The 22,053-nt window shown below is 41.2% G+C and overlaps 1 long non-coding RNA gene across 2 annotated transcripts in view; it reads right to left on the reverse strand.

The window, feature by feature from the left end:
- Positions 1–22,053, reverse strand: part of LOC310761477 — a 55,683-nt gene that overhangs the window by 11,556 nt on the left and 22,074 nt on the right. Inside the window, exon 3 of one of the 2 annotated variants that reach the window (XR_014547530.1) lies at positions 5,937–5,996. The exons of the other annotated variant lie outside the window; for it this stretch is intronic. This is a non-coding gene — a long non-coding RNA (uncharacterized lncRNA). Of the gene's footprint in view, positions 1–5,936; positions 5,997–22,053 lie in introns of those variants that run through there. 2 annotated transcript variants of the gene reach the window in all.

Here is a 22,053-nt window from a genome sequence, read left to right on the forward strand (position 1 = left end):
TAAAATAAGAGCCTTCAATCAACATTCCAGACTAATCACTTGTGCTGCTTCACTTGAAAGATACTACAGCGCATAGGAAAGGAACCAAATATATTTCAAAAGCCTTAGATCAGCCCCAAATGACTACTTTTGAATAATCCTGTGGGACACAGGCCACATTTCTTTCAGGGTCACCAGCCCCTCTTACTGGGATGAATTTAGACACAATTTTTAACAAGAAAATGTGTATTTCTTTCATTTTTGACTTTCTGCTAATCCAGTTTCCTATATGCTTCATAGTTATTTCAGCTGACGGCATCAGATTTCTGATTTTAAGAACCCTGTGAATGATAATCTTTACCAGTTTCATTCTAGCTTTTTAAAGTATGAGCTTACTGTATCCTCTATGTACCTAATGGTTCTTGGTTCAACAGAAAGATTGAAGGGAGCAGTTTTGGTAACTCGGTATTGAAGGAAATGTTGCTGGTTTTGTACTTCTCAAATATTCAGAGGCTATGTCTGCAGCTAGGACCTGACATCAAGAAAACAGACACATAAGTGATGAGTGTTGGTGAACACTGGCTCAAATTACCAGTAAGTCTTTATCTTAACTTTCCATAGGTATTGCTTGCAGTACAGATTGACATGGAAGAACAGTCTCCTAGAACAGTGAATACAGATTGTAATTATTACCAAACAATGAATCACTACTGTAGACACAGATGAGAAATGTTGATGCCATGTGCCCTAACTAATAAAATAACTTTTGCACCTCCAGTTTTTGACACAGTCACTCTTGGCAAAATGGAAAGGATTCATAAGATAGCTCAGTGGGTGTGCAAGGTTCTAAAGGAGTAAAAAGCTGAAGGAACTTGTGGGGAATCTGTGATTTGCTCTTTTGACATTTCTCTCTCTCTCTTTCTCTTTCTGTTTGTGTGTAGGGCTCACTGTTATGTCTGTGGATATAACATCCAAAATAATGCACGTCAAAAATTAAATGTCTACATTAATGCCTCTAGATATCAACAGCAGCAGGTCTTTTTGGACTAGCACCCATATGATCTCTGTCCCCTTCAGCAACAGGTGGAAATAGGCCAGCAAAGCAGGGAGCAGGTGTTGCAGCACTTGAGCAAAGACTCTGCCCTTGACATTTACTCATGGAGCAGAAAAGCCTCAAGCAATAGTCATTGTTTGGTTGAACATGCTTAGATTCCCCCATGCATATACAAACCCTGCGTGATCAAGGCTCTTGCGGTGAATTCTCAGCACATTAAGGCAAACACATGAAAATTCCCCTTCCTGCTCAACATGCGAAGATTAAGGGTTTTGCTGGTGGAGATATTGGGCTCAGGCCAGCATGCTGCCTGCTTGCCTTGTTCTGAACTAATATAAACATATGGATAAAAGAAAGGTTTCCTATAGGCTGACATGGAACGTACACCAAACTCATCAGCCTCACCAGTGGGCAGAAAGCTTAACCTTTTCCTCCCACCATCTTCCTCCCCACCCAAAGTTGCCATTTGTCTTGCTGATAAAAACAAACAAACAAACAAACAAACAAACAAACATGCAGATACGTAAAAGCGATAATGTCAGGATATCCAATTACGGGCCTCCCACATTTCTTGTGTAGCTTGGCCCTTACTCTAGTGCAAGCATGGTGAGTTTACAGTCCATGGGTCAGCTCTGACCCTCCACACATTTTCATTCATGCTGTGAAATGTACTGATTTCCTAAAGCAGGCCCTGTGTTGTAAGCTTACCAACACAGTGCTTGGCTCCAGATCACATGGAAAATGTATTTTTCTACACATTAGTATAAATCTTTGTGGCTGTCTATGGAACGAGAAAAGTATAGCATGGGGCATCTTTAATTTTAGATGTTCCTAATGAGCACTTTGGAGAAGAAAGACAAAGCCTTCTGAAATAATAACACCGGGCATGATGCAGCCACTTTCACACCAGTCTTAATTGTGGCTGGATCCCAACCCAGCTATTATTGGGGGGGAGGTCAAGGAGAGGGTCACTTTCAAGCTACTAATCTATCACCTGCAGGCACCCAATGGTTTACCAGCCTTTATTGGCGTCTTCTCTGGCACCAGATACAGAACATCAAACAGCAAGTCTAAAACACAGCATATTCTCTTCCCTCCTCCTTGGCAGGTTTATAGGGGTGGGGAATTCTGGCAACCAGCCAGGCCCATCACATGCTCCCACTTTGGGGACTAATTGTTACCACCTGCCTGAGGGGCCTCACCCAGCGATACTTCCTCACAGGATCATGACTTCATGACAGATGAGACCCAAGTATAAGGTGCATGATGCCATATGTACTTTTGTTGAACAGGGGTACTCAGTACTGCAGGGACTGCTGTATGAATTTCCCCAAGTTTAAAAGGCAGCTTACAGCACTTGGGGAGCAGCAGCTGTTAGACAAGAATAAATACAACTCACACAAGCCCTTGGAAACTCATTAAAAAAAGTACTAGAGCAGTTAAGTAGTACTGGAGCAATTCAGTTAAAACTATTAAATTGTGATCAAAGGGCAAAACGAAAAACAAAAAAACCAACCCAAGCCATCTGAACACTTGGAATGTAATTAAATTGCATTACAATTAACAAATGCTGCATATGCACCATACATTTAAAGCACATTTCCTCCACCACTCCACAAAGACTACTGGACGCCACAGTTTACCCCTCAGAGAGTTACAGTTCCTAGCAACCTAATAAATTATGTTTCCCAGGATTCTTGGGGAAGGGGGATAGGTTTTTAATTTATGTTGTGTACGCCATTGTAACTCTTTGAACCTTTGTAGCTCTTGAGTGTGTGCTTCTTTCCTTGCTAAATGAAGAAACCCATCTATGAGGCAGCGGTAAACGGAAGATATGGGCAGGCCCCATAAGAATGCAGTTTTGTTTTGTTTTTCATTAGAGACCACTTGTGCTTCTTTCAGCCACACCTAAGGCCTGTGTAGCTGTGGCCTCATTCATTGACCTATATTGGTGCCCCCCACCCCCAGACAGAATGGTAATTACCATGTTTTTGTGTTTAATTCCCCTGTTGTTGTGTGGGTTGGCTCCTTTCTTTGAGCCACATGGAGCTGTTTTCAAAACAAAGTAGTCTTCTTTGGTGCATCCATTGTCTGCCTGAGGCACATTGTGATCTCCAAGTTGATTTGTGGTGGGCTGGTGGATGGATGCATATGCTGACTTCTAAACAGCTTTCCAAACTTATAATCACAGTTATGTGTCCTATGCACCCAACACTTTGCAACCAGAGCTACAATTGTTACAGGGGAAGGAACTGGTTTGCTCAATATTGACCCTCCTTGTCTCTATGTATGTGTTCAAAAGCGCGGGACAAAACTCTTTTTAAAGTATGCACATGGATGTTCTTGAGAACATTGCAGGATCTTTGTAGAATACGAACAACCATATAATTCATTGTTTCATTCTTGCGACAAATCAGATTCCCGCCACCCTAATGAATCATCCCATATATACTGTCCTTCTTTTCCTCCTCCATCCCCACCCTATAGTGGGCAAGAAGAAAAGGACAGAATTCCATGTTTAAAAATAAAGTATCCCATGAAAATCCCTTTCAAGTGGAGCTCACTTTCATTTCCTCTTCAGATGCCCATTTCTGTGGCTCCATAATCCCAGTGTAATGCAAGTTAGCCCTTTTCACAAAGAGTGTATTATGTTTTCTGCATAGAGGAGGGAAGTCTCCCCACCCCCAACTTTAAAGGTTCGTATCTATGAGCTGAAGCAGCTGGTTTAGTCAGTAAGCTAAATAAATAGCGCTCATATGGAAAGAGTTAGACACTCCCGTCAAGTAGATGCGGGTGAAGAGGGATATGTATTTGGTGATGCTGTGTGAACGAAAGGGTCCTGCAGAGGGCCTGGGAGGAGTTTCCTGACCTCATTTGTCCATTAGGGTGGAATAGAGGCTCCTGTTGTTTGTCTGGCTCCACATCAACCCCAGCTGCTTGAAATAAAATGACCTCTCAGCTCTCTGCATTTCACACCAGTACAGAAGTAGGCCTGTGCACATGGACACCTTTTCATCCATAACCTGCACACTTTCAGCAGAACAAAGAGCCTTTCGCTAGCTTCTCTTAATCCCCACCGAGAGCAAGAAAGACCTATTCTCACTCTGCCTTTTTGTACGCAGACCAAAATATATACAGTAGTATATTTTCACCTTGGTATTGATTCAGCTTCTCAGTTTGCCTATTAATAAAAGGATATGATGCCGGTCATTTCTGCCAGTCCCATACAGTCAATCAACTTCATCTGCCATTCTTCCAGAGTGGGTAGATCTTGAGTCTTCCAGTGCTTTGCTATAAGTATTCTTGCTGCCGTTGTAGCATACATAAAAAAAGTTCTATCCTTCTTTGGCGCCAAATGGCCGATTATGCCCAAGAGAAAAGCCTCTTATGCCCAAGAGAAAAGCGACCAGGGAGAAGAGTCAGCAGAAGAAGATTGGAAGAAATTTAAGGACTATTTACAGAAATACTACAAAATTAATGAACTCTGAAAAGATGTTGGATTGAACTTTTGTGGTCTCTAGCTGTTATGACAAAGATAATAGGGATTAAAATTGTTTAAGTCATTAAATTTAAAAAAAAAAGTTGAGTGGAAAATAAGGTGTTATTTTAAAAGGAATGTTAAGAGATTAGGATTTGCTGGATTAACAAGTTGAATTAGAAAACAAGAAGAGGAGGTATGAGGAAGTCAAAGAATCATGTTACTGAAAAACTGTTATTGAAATTGACTTGTTTTTAATATTTTTCTTTTTCTTTTTCTTTTTGTGTTTATATAAAATTGGAAAATCTAATAAATATTCATATAAAAAAAAATAAAATAAAAAAATAAAAGGATATGATGGTGTATCCAGTTCCATATTACAGAGCAAACACGTTTGCATCTGAGTATTGATAGCAGTCTACAAAAATCAAACATGTGACAATGGACCACATATATTTTCCATTGCTCCAGAGGGTAGGACCAAATTGACAGGCTTAAATTGCAAGAAAAAGGATTCTGATGAAGAATTAGAAGGGATTTCTTGATACAGGCAGACTGCCTCAGAAGATGTTGGACTTTGTTAAGCATATGCAGGAATCCTGTAGCCTTTCTGTTTCAGCCGGCATGGACTACGTGGCCTTTCATGTCCCTTACAACTCTCTAATTCTATGGCTTCATCTGGACTACACATGTAAAGCCATATCATATCATTTTAATTGTTACAGTCTCCCCTAAAGAATCATGGGAACTGTAGTTTGCTTAGGGTGCTGAAGAATCGTTAGCTTACCCCCCCCCGGATTTATGTTGGGGGGGAGGACACTCACCTGTCATTATCTTCTGTTTGGCTCTGTCTAGCAGATTCGGAATGAAATGTCTCAACAACAGTTGTTTTAAATTACTTTATTTTGATCCCAAGTACTCAGAAAGATCTGTCAAAATCTTTCTACAATTTCTACTTTTAATTAAGTATTTTTGTTTATTTATTTGATTTAGGGGGGCAGCTGCGTTCCCGCGCCCCCTGGCTGCATCCATGCCTATCCCTATTCCTCTCACACAGCTACAGTTCCAGCTCCCTTTGAAGAGAGATTTAGTGTTAAACCACTCTGAGATCTGTGGGGGGAATAGAGATCACCTAACAACTCTCAGTAGTAGTAGTAGTAATTTTATTATATATACCCCACCCATCTGTCTGGGTTTCCCCAGCCACTCTGGGCAGCGTCCAGAAAAATATAAGACCATAATAAAACATTAAAAACTTCTCGATGAAAAGCTGCCTTCAGATGTCTTCTATAAGTAGTGTAGTTCTTTATCTCCTTGACATCTGATGGGAGGGCGTTCCACAGGGAGAGCGCCACGCTACCCTTTACAAGCCAGAGTTCCCAAGATGCTTTGTAGGAAGCCATGACTGTTGGCAGCGCTTTAAATGTGTAGTTCAGTTCGGATGACTATCGTGTTGGCAGCTACAGTATCTGTAACCTTTCCATACTGGGAAAGAAGTTTGAAAAATAAAGGAAGGAATAAATTTGTTGTTGCAAAGCACAAGAAAGCACTAAGAGACACGAGAGCTTATTATTTGAACGTTGCGTCCTCAGTAGATAGCACAAATATTTTGCTAGCCCTGGTGAGCAAACCCTTGGGAAGTAATCCTTGAGGCAAACTTCAGTCATGTAGAAAGGCAGCAATGGGTCACAAAATGGTACTGAATAGCCAACTTCCATCTCTTTATACACTCCGCAGTGAAAGTACAGCCTCACTAACTTTGAAGGCAAGTTAAAATTAACTTAAAGTCTATTCTATAGGAAGTAGATAGATGTAAGAATAGAGTGTGGAAACAATTTCACTGAAGAAACCAACATGAAAATGTGCTCATTCTTTCAGTGCAGATAGTGTATCTTTAAATTATGACCAAGACCTCATCTGTACTAGATATTAAAGCAGTAGCGTATCATTTTAAACATTCACGGTTTCTCCCAAAGAATCCTGGGAACTGTAGTTTGTTAAGAATGCTGAGACTTGTTAGGAGAACCCTAGTCCCCCCAGAGGGCTACAATTCCCAGAGTGGCTTAACAGTCAATCCCTCTCCCAGGGGACTCTGGGAATTGTACCTGAGAGTAATCGGGGTCTCCTAGCAACTGTCAGCATCCTTAACAAACTCCAGTTCTTGGGATTCTTTGGGGGAAACCATGACTGTTTAAAGTGGTGTGGTTCTGCTTTAAATGTATTGTGTGGACAGGGCCCAAGTGTTTGGGAGAATTATGATACTAGAAGATCATGCATTTCCATTTATTGTTAAAAAAAATAGTTATTATTAAAAATAGAAAAAGGCATGGGAGGAGCCTATTGCAATTTAGTGTCTGAACATAATCTGTGATTAGTATGCTGACTAACTTAATTAAAATGCTATTTTCCTGGCAGACTCTAAATTGCTGCTAAAGAAGATGCAATTAAGGTGCTAATCCTATGACATTTTCTTTTTTGTAGAATCATTGTGTTTTTGAGGCTTCTCTTGAGATCCTCTCCCCAACCTGACCAAAAGGATTTTGATTATTGATCATGTAAAAGTTTTTTCTCTGTTTAGAACATATGGCTGTTTCCACATCTGTTTACTCTGGCTCCAGTGCACTCCCACTGCTGGTGTTTGAAGCTGTGCATAGTGATGTCAGCCACAATCCATATCTGTCCTCTGGTTTCTTGAAAAATGCTGCTATTTGATCCATTTCCCCTCAAACCAGCTTCCATCCAATTTGAAAACATAATCTGCATTCATTTCACAGTTAATCTGAGGGGTATAGTTTTGAGACAGTTGTTGCACATACACAGATGACAGTTTGATGAATAAAAGTTGGGGTGGTTGCAGGCAGGGGAAAACCAAACAGGTAATGTACATCAGGTGAAGACAACCCCTCTGGTGTGGTGTGTACAAGCAATGTGCAAATGTGACTTTCAACAGAGTGGGGAAAATACATTGTACTGTCATGGACTGCTTGGACACAGAGGAATGGTGGGAGGAACCAGCTGGGGAACCCCAGTGGCATAGCTAGGGAGGGACAGGGAGGGCAGACCGCCCCAGGTAGCGCTCACAATCCGCTCAGGCCATTTGAAAGGAACCCCCAAGGGAAGACAGCTCAGAGCTCAGGGAGTGGTGATGGGACAACAGTGAGTGGTCAGAGGGAGAAGATGGGGTGTCAGAAGCTGAAGAAGTTCCAGGGCCTAATGAACTGGGTGAGTTTGTGGCAGACAGAAGTCCAGAATCAGAGGCAGAAGCTGGAGCCAGTGAGTAGGAGGGGGGAGGCCAAGAAGCAGAGATGAGTCAGGCAGGGTGTCACTCCCTCCTGCTGTGACAAGCTCCCCTCTCCCATAACCAGAAGAGGACTGAAAAGGGCAGAGCAGTGACAGGCTTCACGCAGGCATCATCTTCAATTGCTTGGGGAAAGCCCTGGAGAGAAGAAACTTAGATGGCTGTTTGAAGGGGAGAACTTTCAGTCTCGGCAACAGATTTCATGGGGTGAGACCTACCAGGGTTGAGCTGTTGTGCTCATTAGGCCTGACACTCCGCCAAGTCTGTGAAGATTGCAGATCCTCTAAGTGTCCCTAATTTCCAGGGACCGTCCTGATTTAGAGAAGCTATCCTGGTTTCTGATTTAATCCTGGAATGTACCACTTTTCCTTGGGATGTCCCTATTTTCATTGGAGAAATTTTGGAGGTTACGGAATTATCCAACCCCCTAGCTGTCTGAAGGCAATCCTGTACAGGGAAGTTTTTGTTAATGTTTAATGTTGAATTATGTTTTCATATATGTTGGAAGCTGCCCAGAGTGGCTGGGGCAACCCAGTAAGATGTGTGGGGTATAAATAGTAAAATTATCATTATGGAATGGGACGTCCCTATTTTCATCAGATAAATGTTAGTTATGAGATCATGGTTTTGCCGATAAAAAGTTAACTCTAACTTGAACAGTGTGACTTAATGGCTTGTTCACTCTTTGACAATCGATGACCTATGTGAAGAATAGTATGCTACAAAGTCCTTCTGTCTTTGAAGACTATGCCTTCTATGTTCTTACATCAATGTCTCAGTCATAGTTTTTTTAAACACAAGATGTATGTTGTTGTTGTTGATGTTGTTTTATTTGTACTCCGCCCATCTGACTGGGTTGCCCCAGCCATTCTGGGTGGATTCCAACAAATATAAAAGCAAAATAAAACATCAAACATTTTAAATATTTTCAAAAACTATAAAATAATTTTTCTGTATAGTAATTTGCAATTGGTTTCACAGTCCTTGGTTCCCCCCACCCCTCAGCTTTTCTTCCCTCTCCTTTCATGTCATATTAGCATCAGCTTGCAAATAAAATGGGCTTTCTTAAACCAGCTGCTGATAAATTCTCCTGAAGGCCGTAAGTTAAATGAATAAATGTGACATTGTGTTGAGGACATGAAATAAAGAAGTAGGTGAATTCATTCAACTGACCAAATAAGGGCACCGCATGGTTTTGTTCAGATTAGCATCTACTCCTCGCTGTATTTCCAAAGGCGCATCTCTATATGGGACATCACTTCACTGGGAAGTAGGGCAGATCCTTGTTTACTGGCAGAAATGTTGATGCTTTTGTTTTTTTCCTGTTTGACTAAGGCATGTTATTAAATGAAGAAGCTTAGATGCTTCACACAAAGGTCTCCCATCAATAGGGCAGTGGGGGTGGTGCAGCTGATAATCCAGTGCAAGTCAGCTGGAAAAACAATTACTGTGACCTTCCCCAGGCTGAGAAGTTCAATTGGGCCCTGCCCTGCCCTGCCTTCTCCATCGCAAGGAAAGACAGTTTAAAAAGAAGCAAAATAAATATTTTAAATTTCCACTGGGATGTCCTTCCCCTCCCCTCCCCTTCCCACCCCAAAAAACAGAAATTGAGACAAGATACACATGGGTTTTGGGGTGGTGTTTTCTGTCTAAAAATGTCAAGATTTAAGATTTCCCACTGTTCCTTTGGGATGTTTGCTTTAAGGCAACAATTCCTCTCTTAGATTTGCTGTACATGATACAGTCCTACCGGCAAGCATAGCGAAGAAGCCATCACAGTTTTGGAAAAAAAGAAAAATCCTGCCTTTCTTGGGAACAAAGTAATTTCTTTGCTGTTTCTGGACAGACCTCTGTCCAAGCAGAACTACCATGACTGCTGTGATTCTCAACCGACAGCTGTAGTCTAGTATTTTAGTTATTCAGCTCCTCACATTCTAAGTCCATGCCAGGGTTTGCTACAAATATTATGCATAATTGACAATGCAGTTTGCTCTTATTAATAGTGCAGCATTAAATTGTTCCGTTCAGCTGCATTAGAGAGAATGAAGATCATTGCTAAAGCATGAAAGGCACATTTTCTCATTCTTTAAAACTTTCTTGAAAAAGATACAGGTTTAGGACTGGAAAAGGTATCAGAAAGACTCGTAACATCATGGGACCAGTTTCCCATTAAGAGAACAAGCCTGATATCAGAGATACAGGATCGTATTCAACAAAGTCACCCTGTTACAGCAAGGACTGCCACCTGCACAATCACACAATGCTTCCCCCTTCCCCTCCCAAATCTCAAAGAGATGGTTGAGGGAACGGGGGGGGGGGGGGCGGTAGAGAAAGAGGGAGACCCATTGCCCAGGCAGAAGTATTTGCACTTTGTAGGATACAACTTCATACCTCTGAAATCAGGTGTGTTCTCTTAATGCAGGGGTCAGCAAACTTTTTCAGCAGGGAGCCAGTCCACTGTCCCTCAGACCTTGTGGGGGGCCGGACTATTTTTTGAAAAATATATATGAATGAATTCATATGCCCCACAAATAACCCAGAGATTTTAAATAAAATAACACATTCTACTCATGTAAAAACACGCTGATTCCCAGACCGTCCGTAGGCCAGATTTAGAAGACGATTGGGCTGGATCTGGCCTCCAGGCCTTAGTTTGCCTACCCATGTCTTAATGGAAAACTGGGCCACTGTTACTTACTGTATACCACTGGCTATAATTTTCTAGATTTTTCTGCTACTAGAAGACACTAGCCAGACCACTGTGGGGTTTTTTTTTAGTTGCTTAATAAATCCATGTCTGTATGTAATAAATGAAAGCTCCTATGTTGCATGAACAATTAACATTTGAAGCGAAATGGAAGTTAGAATGCTTGAGATGCACATTTACAAAATAGTATTATTTTCAAATGACTGAAGAGGAACATAACTCAGGAATTCACAGGATAACAATTGACCGTAACTAAAATTATCATCTTCTTGAAAACTATTATTTCTAAAACATTTGGCTACAAGAGCTAACTGAAAGTGAAGTCAATGCATGCCTTATCACCCATTACTGATCATTATAAGGCTGACTTTTTTGTGCTCTTATCAGCAAACTCACTTGCATGATCCTGCAACAAGAGATGACGGTGAGAGAAGCCTACAATCTCAAAGTCCATCCTAGGATGAATAGATGTGTCAAGTGACTAGGAAGGATCTTTCTAGGCTTGCCATTTCCTCCAATTCAGTATAAATAAGGTACCCAATAACCAAATATTAAGGAATCGAGGCAATAGTGCAAGATGAGTCTAGAACTTCCGGGTTAGCGCCAACGACGAATGGCAGAGTTCCTCTGATCGGAGGAACAGGCTCCGTGGAAATTGGGTCTTCCCGCCGCGGCGAAGGCGGGGACCCGCTAGAAATCCCAGGCGGAGAAGCCTGGGAACGTGGGGTTCAGCAGAGCACCAAGAGCGCCTCCCCTACTCACGAGGAAACCCCTTTTTGGGGCTCCGGAGTGAAGTGGGGTGAGCAGCGTGGTGCTGCGAACCGATTGCTATTTCCATGGAGGGAAGCCGCGCAGCCATCGCCAGAGAGCGCTGACTTTTTCCTGATGACATTTGGACTCTAAATCAAGTACCTGTGAGTAAAAACGGAGAATTGGATTAAGAAACTTGCAAAATTTTTGAATTAGGCACAAGCAGGAAGGTTTAAACAGGAAGTCCGCCTTCCGCTTTTTGTACATAGATTGAAGCAAAGACCTTGCAACCTAATAGCCTGGAAAACTGCTTTAAAGTTGGAAATTTCCTGCATCTACAACCAATAAAACCCCCTTGGGAGCAGGAGAAAAGGGGGGGGGGAATTTGACTGTCTAATCCTGCAGAAGGAGAGTAAAGGAATCTAAGTTTCCATCGTCCCAAACCTGGGGACGGGGTGTCGGGACAGAAGTTGTTTGTGACGTCCATTGATTGAAAGTGGAGCATTTTGACAGATAGGTAAAAAAGAGAAGAGAAACAAATTAACTTCAACGCTACCTTCTGCATTTCTGTATTTTAAAGATACAAAGTATTTGAAAATTGAAAGGACTTGAAATCGAAAGTAATTTTCTTTGTTGGATACTTAAAAAAAAAGAAAAAAAAGAAAGTGGATACAAATAGAAACTGTATCCCCTAGAGGGAGCCTGCCAGTTTGCTGTTGCTGTTTATCTGGAATCTACAGCTGCAAGCTTTGGATCGTGGGACTTGCTGTTTGACCTTGAATAGAAATGAGTTGGAAGGAATGTTTGGTGTCTGCCCTTGGCATGACAAATGCCCTGCTGCAGCAGCTGCAGGAGAAAATGAACTTGATGCATGAAAAATTGGATTTGATGAGCGCGGTGGCCAGTGAATATGATTTAACAGGGAATAAGGATAAAGAAGTTATACAACAACCAATTCAAGAAACTGGCTTGACAAGACAAGTCCAAGGGCAGATGAAGAAGGAAGAGGCAGTAATTACTCCTCAAACAACACAAATGGAGGGATTCAAAGTCCCGCAGGAACAAAAGTCATTGCGTTGGAAGATTGAACTTGGAGAGTGCTGGGATGTGTTTGAAGTAAATGAAGCTCTTAACTCTAGTGGGACTATGAAACAGGTGAACAACTATCTTCTGGATAAACACTTTTTGGACTACAAAGATGACAGGGAGTGGGACTGGGGGGAAGGGGCCAGTCTGACAAAGGAAAATGGAAACTATTACTGGATGGAGACCTCCGGAGACCCACTCCCCAAGGAATTAACAACAGACAAAGAAGTGTGTAACCACAAACAAGGACAAGAAATTGTGCGGAAGGGGCCTAGAAGAGACTTAAGGGCCTCGGATATAAGAACTCCAGATTGATGGACTGGATGTAATGGACTGAGAGGACTGACATGACCCGAAACCAGGAAGAAGGGATGTTGGATAATAATTAGAGATATCAAGGGAAATTCTTTTGTTAATTTTGGAATCAGTGTAACATTAATGAAATACCAGGGAATATGCCGGAAAGGAACTAAATTGGCTTTAGTAGAAATGATTTAAGGAGATATGAATGAATATGACGTAAACTTGGAAATTTTAAGATTTTTAAGATAAGATAAGGTTAAAGAGACTAAGGTAAATTGAATAACAGATTAAATTAAAAGAGGGAAAGATTATGTTGAATTAATAAATAAGATAGATTGTGAAGATTAATTATTTAAATTAAAATTGAGAAACAGGGGAAGAATTTGCTGGAATAATGAATTAAACTAGAATACAAAAAGGGAGGTGTGAGGAAGTTCAAGAAATAAGCAAATGAAAAGTTGTAATTTGGGTTCTGTATTTTTCTTTTTTTCTTTTTGGTTTTTCTTTTTGTTTTACTTTTTGCTGTATTTTTCTTTTAGTTTTTTTTGGTCTTTGTGTATGTATTGATGAAATTTTGAATAAATATCATTTAAAAAAAATAGTGCAAGATGAGTCTACAGTGGATAGATCACGAAATCACAGATGAGGTGTAATGACCCCTGGGGGGGAGCATCAAAGGGAACTCTGTGTGAGACGACAAAGGGGTGGGGCCCCTTTCACATCACAGATGAAGCAATGTGGGTTAGAAGCTGAGAGTAGAAGTTCGCATAAGTGACAAGCAGAAAGCAGAAGGCAGAGCAATGGCTGATATCTGTTTGAATCCAGTGGAAATGGCAAGACCCTCTTGGAGTGTAATTCAGTGGACCCCTCCTACACAGGCTCAGGTTGTATATATGTGTAAATAAACCATATATCATAAAGACACCACAGTCACAGCTGTGCCTCATTTTCCAAAAGGAAACACAGATCCTGGATAAGCGTGCCTGGAACTCCCTGGAATTTCACACCACTCTGAGATTGGGGGGTGGCGTGTAATATATACAGTGGAACCTTGGTTCTCAAACGGCTTAGTTGACGAACAAATCGGCTCCCAAATGTTCTGTTTTCCGAACGTTTTTCAGAAGCCGAACGTCCGACACAGCTTCCGCTTGAGTGCAGGAAGCTCTTGCAGCTAATCGGAAGCCGTGCCTTGGTTTTCAAACAGTTTTGGGAGTCAAATGGACTTCCAGAACAGATTAAGCCCAAGAACCAAAGTTCCACTGTATTTGTATATATTACTTGCCTGGAAAGCTGCACTGCAAGTTTCAAAGAAATGTGAATCTTTAAGAGATGCCTGTGTTTTGGTTCTCAGTTTGTTTTGGAAAGTGTGATTTAAGTGGATTTGCCTTGAAATGCAAACTGAATCAAATATCTCCCCATCCCTACCTAGGAGTAAGCCCCCATTGAATCCAGTGCAACTGAATCCTGAGTGAACCTGCAGAAGATGGTGTGCTTTGACGCTGATGTTGTGCTCAAGCATAGAACTGTGATTTCTGAGTTAACTGAGTTTATTTTAAGGTGTCACAAATACAAAGAGTTATGGAATCATCAGGAAAGACATTAATGGCCTGAACTGGCTGACCTGATCTTTTCGAGCAAAGAAAGAACCGTATTTGAAGCAGTTAATGGATGGCTTTCTCAACACTTCTCTCCTGGCAGTAAAGTACACACAGTAAGTATAAAATATGCCGTCAGATCTCAAAGCTGAAATAATTTGATGCTAGGCTTGCAGTTTCATTTTGATTAATCTCTCTAAAGTAAGAGGCTTTCAGAAACAGAACATAGTATTACAGGGAGCAGGGGGTTGCAAAATATTTATGTAAACATATATTCAAGTTAACATCAGTTCTTTTCACACTGGCATACCTCTACATGACATGATGAGGAACTACATTATGGTAAACAGTTTGCAGTTCTTAATAACTAGAGGTCTACAGGGGGCTGTTGTAAGAGAACTGAATCTTATGTCAGCTGCTGAAAGTCTGTTATATATATTTCCCCTATCGATAGCCATTTGGATGACATTTGGTCACAAGGCACCTTGCTGAAGCTAAGGAGGTCTGAGTCAGGACCTCTTGGGTGCCATGTTGGAAGAAAAGCGAGATATAGTGTAAATGTAAGAAAATAAACCATAAACACAATAAATCCCCAACCAATAACTCTGATTAATGCAAATTAAGATCCTTAATTAAGGAGGGTCTGTCCCCCCCCCTTGATTTTCACTGTCTTTGCTTTTGATTACTCTGACACAAATCAGATTATCTTACCAGAATACCTGACTATGGAAGTACATTAATCTGAATATTTCTCCAACTACAGACAACTAAACAACAATCTTTAACCTTGCAGCCTCCCCACTGAGTGTTGGAGCCAACTCGTTATACAATGAGAGCTCAGAGTTGGACAAATCTCTCAGTTTTTCATTTGTAGTCTTAAGTTTGGCTCTTTTCATTTCTGCATCAGTTTGGGTTTTTTGGGGTTTTTAAGTCATCATTAGAATTCACTCACATTTAGTGCACATGCTCCTAATACTCAATTTTTTTGTATGAAATTTTGCCTAATATCTACATTTTTGCAAGCAATTTCCCCCAGTATAATGCAGTTTTGCTATTCTCATTAATATATGCATTATTATGCATACTTTTACCTTATATATTCATTTAGAGAACTACATTGCAAGTGTGAATTTTGAAGAATAACTACATTTTAGTCTGTGTATTGTATCATGGTGTGTAAATTAGATAGTTTTACATTAATTTATGGACTGAACCTAATTTCTCCCCCATCCCAAAGCTTAATATTATTCACTGAATTTTTGCTGATCAACAACAGCATTTTCTGAAACAGTTGCTTCCTCTGAATTATGGGCAGATTCTCAAGGCTGCGACATCATCCTTTCAGAGTGCAGAGTGTGGTTATCCATTTTCAACACACTGTCCTGCAGCATCTTGAAAGCCGAACATTTAGGGACAAGGTTGTATTAATTACATTAAGTGAGACATAGAATGATTATGATTTGATTGTACTAGTCATTTCCATGTTTAATTCAATAAACCCTCTGCCCCCATTTTATTAATTTATTGGAGCTACTTCCAAATTTCCTGTCTGCTGCTCTGGAGTGTCGCAGAATGTAGGTCACAGCTGCCGCAGCTTGGGCTAAGCAAACTGAGTTGCTTACTTCCAAGTGGACAAGTGTGCTCATACGATTTGGCACTTTGAAAGAAGAGCACAGAAACCAGTGACTGCACCTAGAAAACCTTCTCTTTTTGTCCTCTTCTAGACTAAAGTTCAGTCATTCTCATTGGCCACATTTGGACGACATGCTAAACCATAGTTTAGTGTGATCTCAGCAAAACATGATGAGCCTCAAGCTCATTGTCCCTGCTCCCCCCTCCCCCCTCCATTCCCAGCTTGGGTTTGAGAATTTTAGAAGCTTCTGCTTCCATTTCTTGTTAACCAAAGCTTGTCCTGTCATTCCAACTGACAGACTGACGTTAATGTTGGATCTTGATATAAGAAGCCAGGATGGAGAATGTTGCAGAGGACCCACATTCCAGGAACAACAAAAGCTGAACTGAAAACAATAGACTAGGATAAGACGAAATCACTTTAATGCTAGGTCTAGACTAGATTTAAATTAATGAGCTTTTCTTTGTCTTTTTTCATATCCTAATTGCGATATGGTTAACTGATACAACTTTTAATAATATCATCACAATATACTGTATGTTAAAATTGCTGCTTTTCAAAGTAATTTAGTTTTGGGCTAGGCAGTGGACCTATTAAAAAAATTAAGAAGAAATTGGGGGGCATTTTGGTATCACAACGGGGGACCTGTGGGCACATTCAGTAAAAATGTTTTAAAATATTTATTTCTTTTTAATGGAAAATAAGTGGGGCTTGGAAGGCCATAATGGCTTCACATCAGGAGACCCATAGGGAACAGTCCATGCTTCTTTAGAACACTAAAAAAATACAGACATCAAAATCCGTACTTTTTTATAAGATGACAATGTGGGGGGAGAACTTAGGGAGACTAAAAAGAAAAACTATTGGCGACTGGATACAACCCACAAGCTATGTGTTAGCCACCCCTGCTGTAGAGTTTGTTCCTACACAGCTTACCAGTGAGTCATCTACACTTCTGGCTGATTGCTAATGCTTTACCAAAAATCCTAATTGCATATTTCTAGCTAATCACAAAACATTAAGGGTTTGAAGAATGTAGTTCTGGAATGTAGTTCTGGAACCGGCAACCTAGATATTACAAAACCATAGCTTGTGTGTGAAATGTGACTAGTTGGGTGGGGAGGACACAGTTCAGGGGAGGGGAGGGGAGGAGATACAAATATAATTCTCGCATTTGACTTTTTATTATTAGGTTCTCATAGTTGACTATATTGCTAAAATTCTAATAAAGCAGTGCCCACAATACAACCTTTTCAACTAAAAAAAGATACAATGCCTCTATCCTGCGGTTTTCATGCATGCCAACTTTGTTTTTCTTTCTGTTGACATACAAGCCATCCTTCCATATTCAGCTGCTTGCAAACACTGTGCCTCAGGCAAGAGTATTCTTCACTCACCACGTACACTTGTTTTCCTGGCTTTGCTTGCTGTGATCAGATTGGATCTGAAATGTTTTTGTTTTCTAATATTATTTTGTTTCTCTTTCCTCTGCTCAAAACACAGATTAGTGTAAGATGTGATTCAACTAGACAACTGAATTTGGAATCCTGCTTCTTCTGGGGGAGCTGATGGAGGGAGAAAGAAAACACCAGCGTTTGGAAGATCTAGGGTGCCTGGTGGCCTTTTTTTGACCCTGGTTTGCCGTCAAAAATGGTAGAAAAGCCCAAACTGTACTAGACACCAGCTCACTACAAACTGTCGCTTTGTTGATCACACCTGAACTGAGTGCACCTCATCAGCTGCAGAAGCAAACAGAGCTGTCACAGCTGCAATTGACTCCCACAGATATTAACACAGTGAACGCCGTGACTAATGCAGTGCAGCTCAGTGCAAGACCACTGAGAGGCAGGAAGTCTTGCCACAGTGGTGCCCGACACTGTCTAAGAGGATAACACATGTAATGTTCAGCTGCATTGTCCTTCCATCAAGTTCGGTATCAACAGGATGCAATTTAGCTTAGATTGACATCTAAGAACCTTAAGGGTTTCTCCAGGACCAGACTAATGTGAGTCTCTGGCCAAAATGGTGCTGCTATGAGACAGGACCAAATAATTGCCTGTGCTAGTACTCTGATTTGCCAAGCGTTGAGTAATTAATATGAAGAGGGGTGTAGCTTGCATGGCCACCTTGGTTGCCAACCATCTGTTGCATTAGAGACCCTTGCTTCCTCCCACATTCTGGCACCTGCTTGAAAGTGGAGGGATAAGTATACAGGATGGTGATGAGAACACCTTACTTAGCCTTTCGAAGTGCACTACCCATAAAACGCAGGGGCCCATGGCTGTGAGCAACTCTCTGCTTGCATCATCCTCTGTGGCATATGACTGCATAGGGCTAGAGATAGGAAGGCTAACTATATTGGCCTTTTCAAAAAATATATACGGAAATTATGTGTTCTACATGAACAAATAGTGAATTAATGTGGCAGTTCCCTAATAGAAAATTGAGATATAGCTATCATTATCTGGGTGACTCAGTTTCCTGCCCCAGAGAGCAGATGGTGTGGCTAATGGCATGGTGGGAATATGGTTAGTGTCTGCCCAGTAGGGTGAATGCAGCATGTTAACAGGAAACTGTGTGTGCTGGCTGATTTAAGGGTCTCCTGGCACAAAAGAAGTTCATCTCCAGTCCTTGTGCTGGTGTGGGCTGAATGTAATCAAGCTGTAACAGCTCTGGAAATTCTCACAGCTGATGGCAAGGCATGTGGTAGGTGACCTGGCGGTTTCCCAATCTAATCGTTCTCAATATAAAAGATAATGTGTCTCCATAATGCTTAAAACACACACCCTAAAACCATAATGATTGATACTCCTGTCTAATGAAAGCTGCCTAATGTGAATCTATTTCTAACAGGTTTTGAATTACTTGTCATTAACTGGACTATTACTGGAACACAGTAACATATTTTATAGGTTAGGTATCCTTCTTGATTGAATTCAGTATCTACAATGACTTCTGTTAAAACTGCATGCTATAATCTGGCCAAGGCTTTCAAACCTACTGTGTGAAAGGGTAATAGGCATATAATCCTCCTCTCTCTTTTTTTTTTTTTGGATAAATATTCAGTCACTATTAAATATAATTAGATGCATGATCAGTAGACAGATCTGTTCTTTACCTATTACGATTAGTGTTCATAGTGTACTTATTGCAAAATGCAGCACAGGCATAACCCATGAAAATTGCAACCAGAATTCCTTTTAGCACCCCACTCCCCCCCCCAAATCACTGCTGTATAAAGTGGCAGGATGGAAGCACTTTTTCGGAAGCAGATGTGCTTGAAAGAAAGAGATGTCTTCAACTTCCATCACAGATTCTGTCCATGAAGGGAAGGACTCTAGAATGCCATAGGATGGGCTCCAAACAAAGGAAAGGCATCGCCAAAAAGAAAAGGACACAGGTTTGAATGAAATTTGCATATCCTATTTTTAAAAATACACGTATGCACATTTAGAAGTCATCATTATTGTTTAAATCAGGGATTGCAAACGGGATCCCCCACTCCTGCCTGCCAGTATGTCAAGGAAAGAGGCAGGTCAGTGCTCTTGTTTCTTTGCTCTCTTCCTTTGCAGGTGTGGTTTGGCTTCAAGCTGCACTTGCGGAGGAAAAATAGTCCTTTGCAGGAGCCGCTTACATCCAAACTGTGCATGGCTTGGATTGAAGCACATCTGCAAAGGAAAATCCACAACGCAACTGGGGCACTGCATTTAGCCTGGCTTTTGGCAGAGATGGGTTCCACTCAGGAGCTCACATTGGAAGTGCTTAAGTGCAGGTGACCGTAGTGAGCTTGCATTTGGTGCTGAATTTAAATTTTAAATAGAAATACATCTTGGCATTGTGGGGAAGTCTGTGGTCACTGACCAGGTGTCCTGTGTGCCTTCTCAGTCTGCTGTCCAGGGGCTGGTGGTGGATGGGCAACATTAAGGCTTCCGTTGTCCCTTCCTAAGGCACTCTGCTCCTCTGTCAACCTGTCAGACAGAAGATTGCTCTATGTACCGTTGGACACTAAAGCCACCATAGACGCCACTTGACATAGACTGTAATTGTTATTTGTCAAGAATCAAAATAAACATGGTTTATCGTACAGACATTTGGTGACTTGGTACTGTGATTATTCACAACAATCCTTTGGATAAGACCCTTCCATACAAGTTACAGCATTGTATTTCGCTCAGTATTAATTTCGTTGTTGCTCTAGGATTTCTATCCAGATGGATTGCAACAAGGAGAGGAGTACTTCATTAAAAAGATACTTCCCTTGAGGGGAAAAACACACACCCCAAAAATCCAAACATAACAGGACTGGACCAGTAATTGGGAAGAGGAGCTGGCTGGAACAGCTGTTCCTTGGACATCTCAGGAAAAAACAATTAGTGTGCATGTGCCTTCATTTTGCAATTAAGTTTCACTGGACTGAAAGCTGGACTGAAAGCTTTGTTAGGCATTAAGCATGACAGAAGCATCACATTTCACGAGCAGAACTACCACAGTCCCTCAATGGGAAAGGGTGACATTTGCTCAGACTTTCACCTTTAAATGTCCAAGGGAAAGGGCATTCAGCTGGACATATGCCCACATCAATCCAGCATATATAAACAGAGTACCGTATACATCCAGGCACATATGATTTCTGGTAGTTTTTCTGCTGGGATTGATAAATGAATTGTATCCTTGGGCATAGTCTTCTTTTTTAGAACATAGATGAATACATCCATGTCTCAAGATGAACACAATTGCCACATGGAACGGCAGAGACATACCGTATCTGCCTCCAAACAAAAGTCTTGGGCCCACCTTCCAGAGTTTTTGACAGGTTCTCCACTGCTTTGAAGCTATACTCATTCATGAAAAAGGCATTGAGAGTAAACTACAAGGAAAAATCCATACCTGCTGCCTTGTGGGACATTTTTTGGGAGAGGAAAAGGTTAAGGAGTAACCCTACACAAATCCAGAATGGACTTCCTAAGATGGTTGGGCCTTGTACGCCTCCTTCTGGCAACTCCCGCAGACAAGCTGGTGCCAAATGTATTGCTCTGCTTTCCTTTGGATCACATCAGTGAGGCCGAGAGTGGGGTCTTTTCATCTGGGAAGCCCAGGACTACCATACACACTGCCTAGACCAATGCAGCAAAAACAATGTGGGAGCCAGATGTGATTCTCCAGCGCTTTGACTTCACCCCCGGAGGCACACTCCATTGTCCATCAAGTCAGCAACCTTTGTTGGAGAATGGACATTGGTAGCTATTCCCATGCAATGTCTAAGATCCAAATTGCATCAATCTTTAGAGACATGGGCACCTTGCCCATATCTTAAAGAGAATTCTCTTAGAGCCCATCTTTGGATATGTTGCATCAGTATGTTGATGAAATTGAGAAGGCATAAATAAATAAATACTTTAAGAAATAAGAAGCAAGTTACACAACAGATGGCCCCAAAGAGCTATGTTGAGTTTGAGGATTAACCAGGCCATAACAAAAGATATCATTGCAAATTGTTAGTGTTGATGTGTTACTTATTATTGCTGAACAGTGTTCCCTTTAGCTACCAAATGCCAAATGCTTAAATATGTAGAAAACCAAGTTGTCCTCTCCCAGCTGCTCCCGTTTCAAGCTGCCAGCTGCATTGTCTCATCTTTTAAGGACTGCCAGGAGGTATTAATGGGCCCCATTATGCCTATCATATTGTCAGTGAGCTTAGATGAAGTCTTATTGTGGTATTAATCTGATCATTTGCTATTAATCAGTTTTGCATTGTTGCTGTTCTGACCTTAAAGCCCCAACGAGCCTAAAAAATGAGGGCAGAGCGTATCACTAGATTTACAATGAAATGTAGAGTTCAAGAAAAATGTGGAATTACTGGTAACGTGCAAAATAACCATAGTGCCAACTTCATGTAAAGGACAGCTTGCAATTCTCTTTGCAACTTTTGACACTCGGTCTAAACTGAAAACTTTTGCACTTCTCTCTCTGTACTTAAAAAGTACCTTTGGCAACCACAATAAAATAACTGTAATCTCCCTTGCTCTAGTTAAAATGGAAATGCTTCAAAATGTGCCACACGGCCACACCCCCATCTTACAGTTGAAGTATATGGCTTCCCTCAATGAACTGTAGTTTACCCCTCACAGATCTACAGTTCCCAGTACCCTTGACAAGTAGTTTGTACCCTG

The sequence above is a fragment of the Podarcis filfolensis genome, assembly GCF_964270895.1.
Source record: "Podarcis filfolensis genome assembly, chromosome: 4".
Classification (NCBI taxonomy): domain Eukaryota; kingdom Metazoa; phylum Chordata; class Lepidosauria; order Squamata; family Lacertidae; genus Podarcis; species Podarcis filfolensis.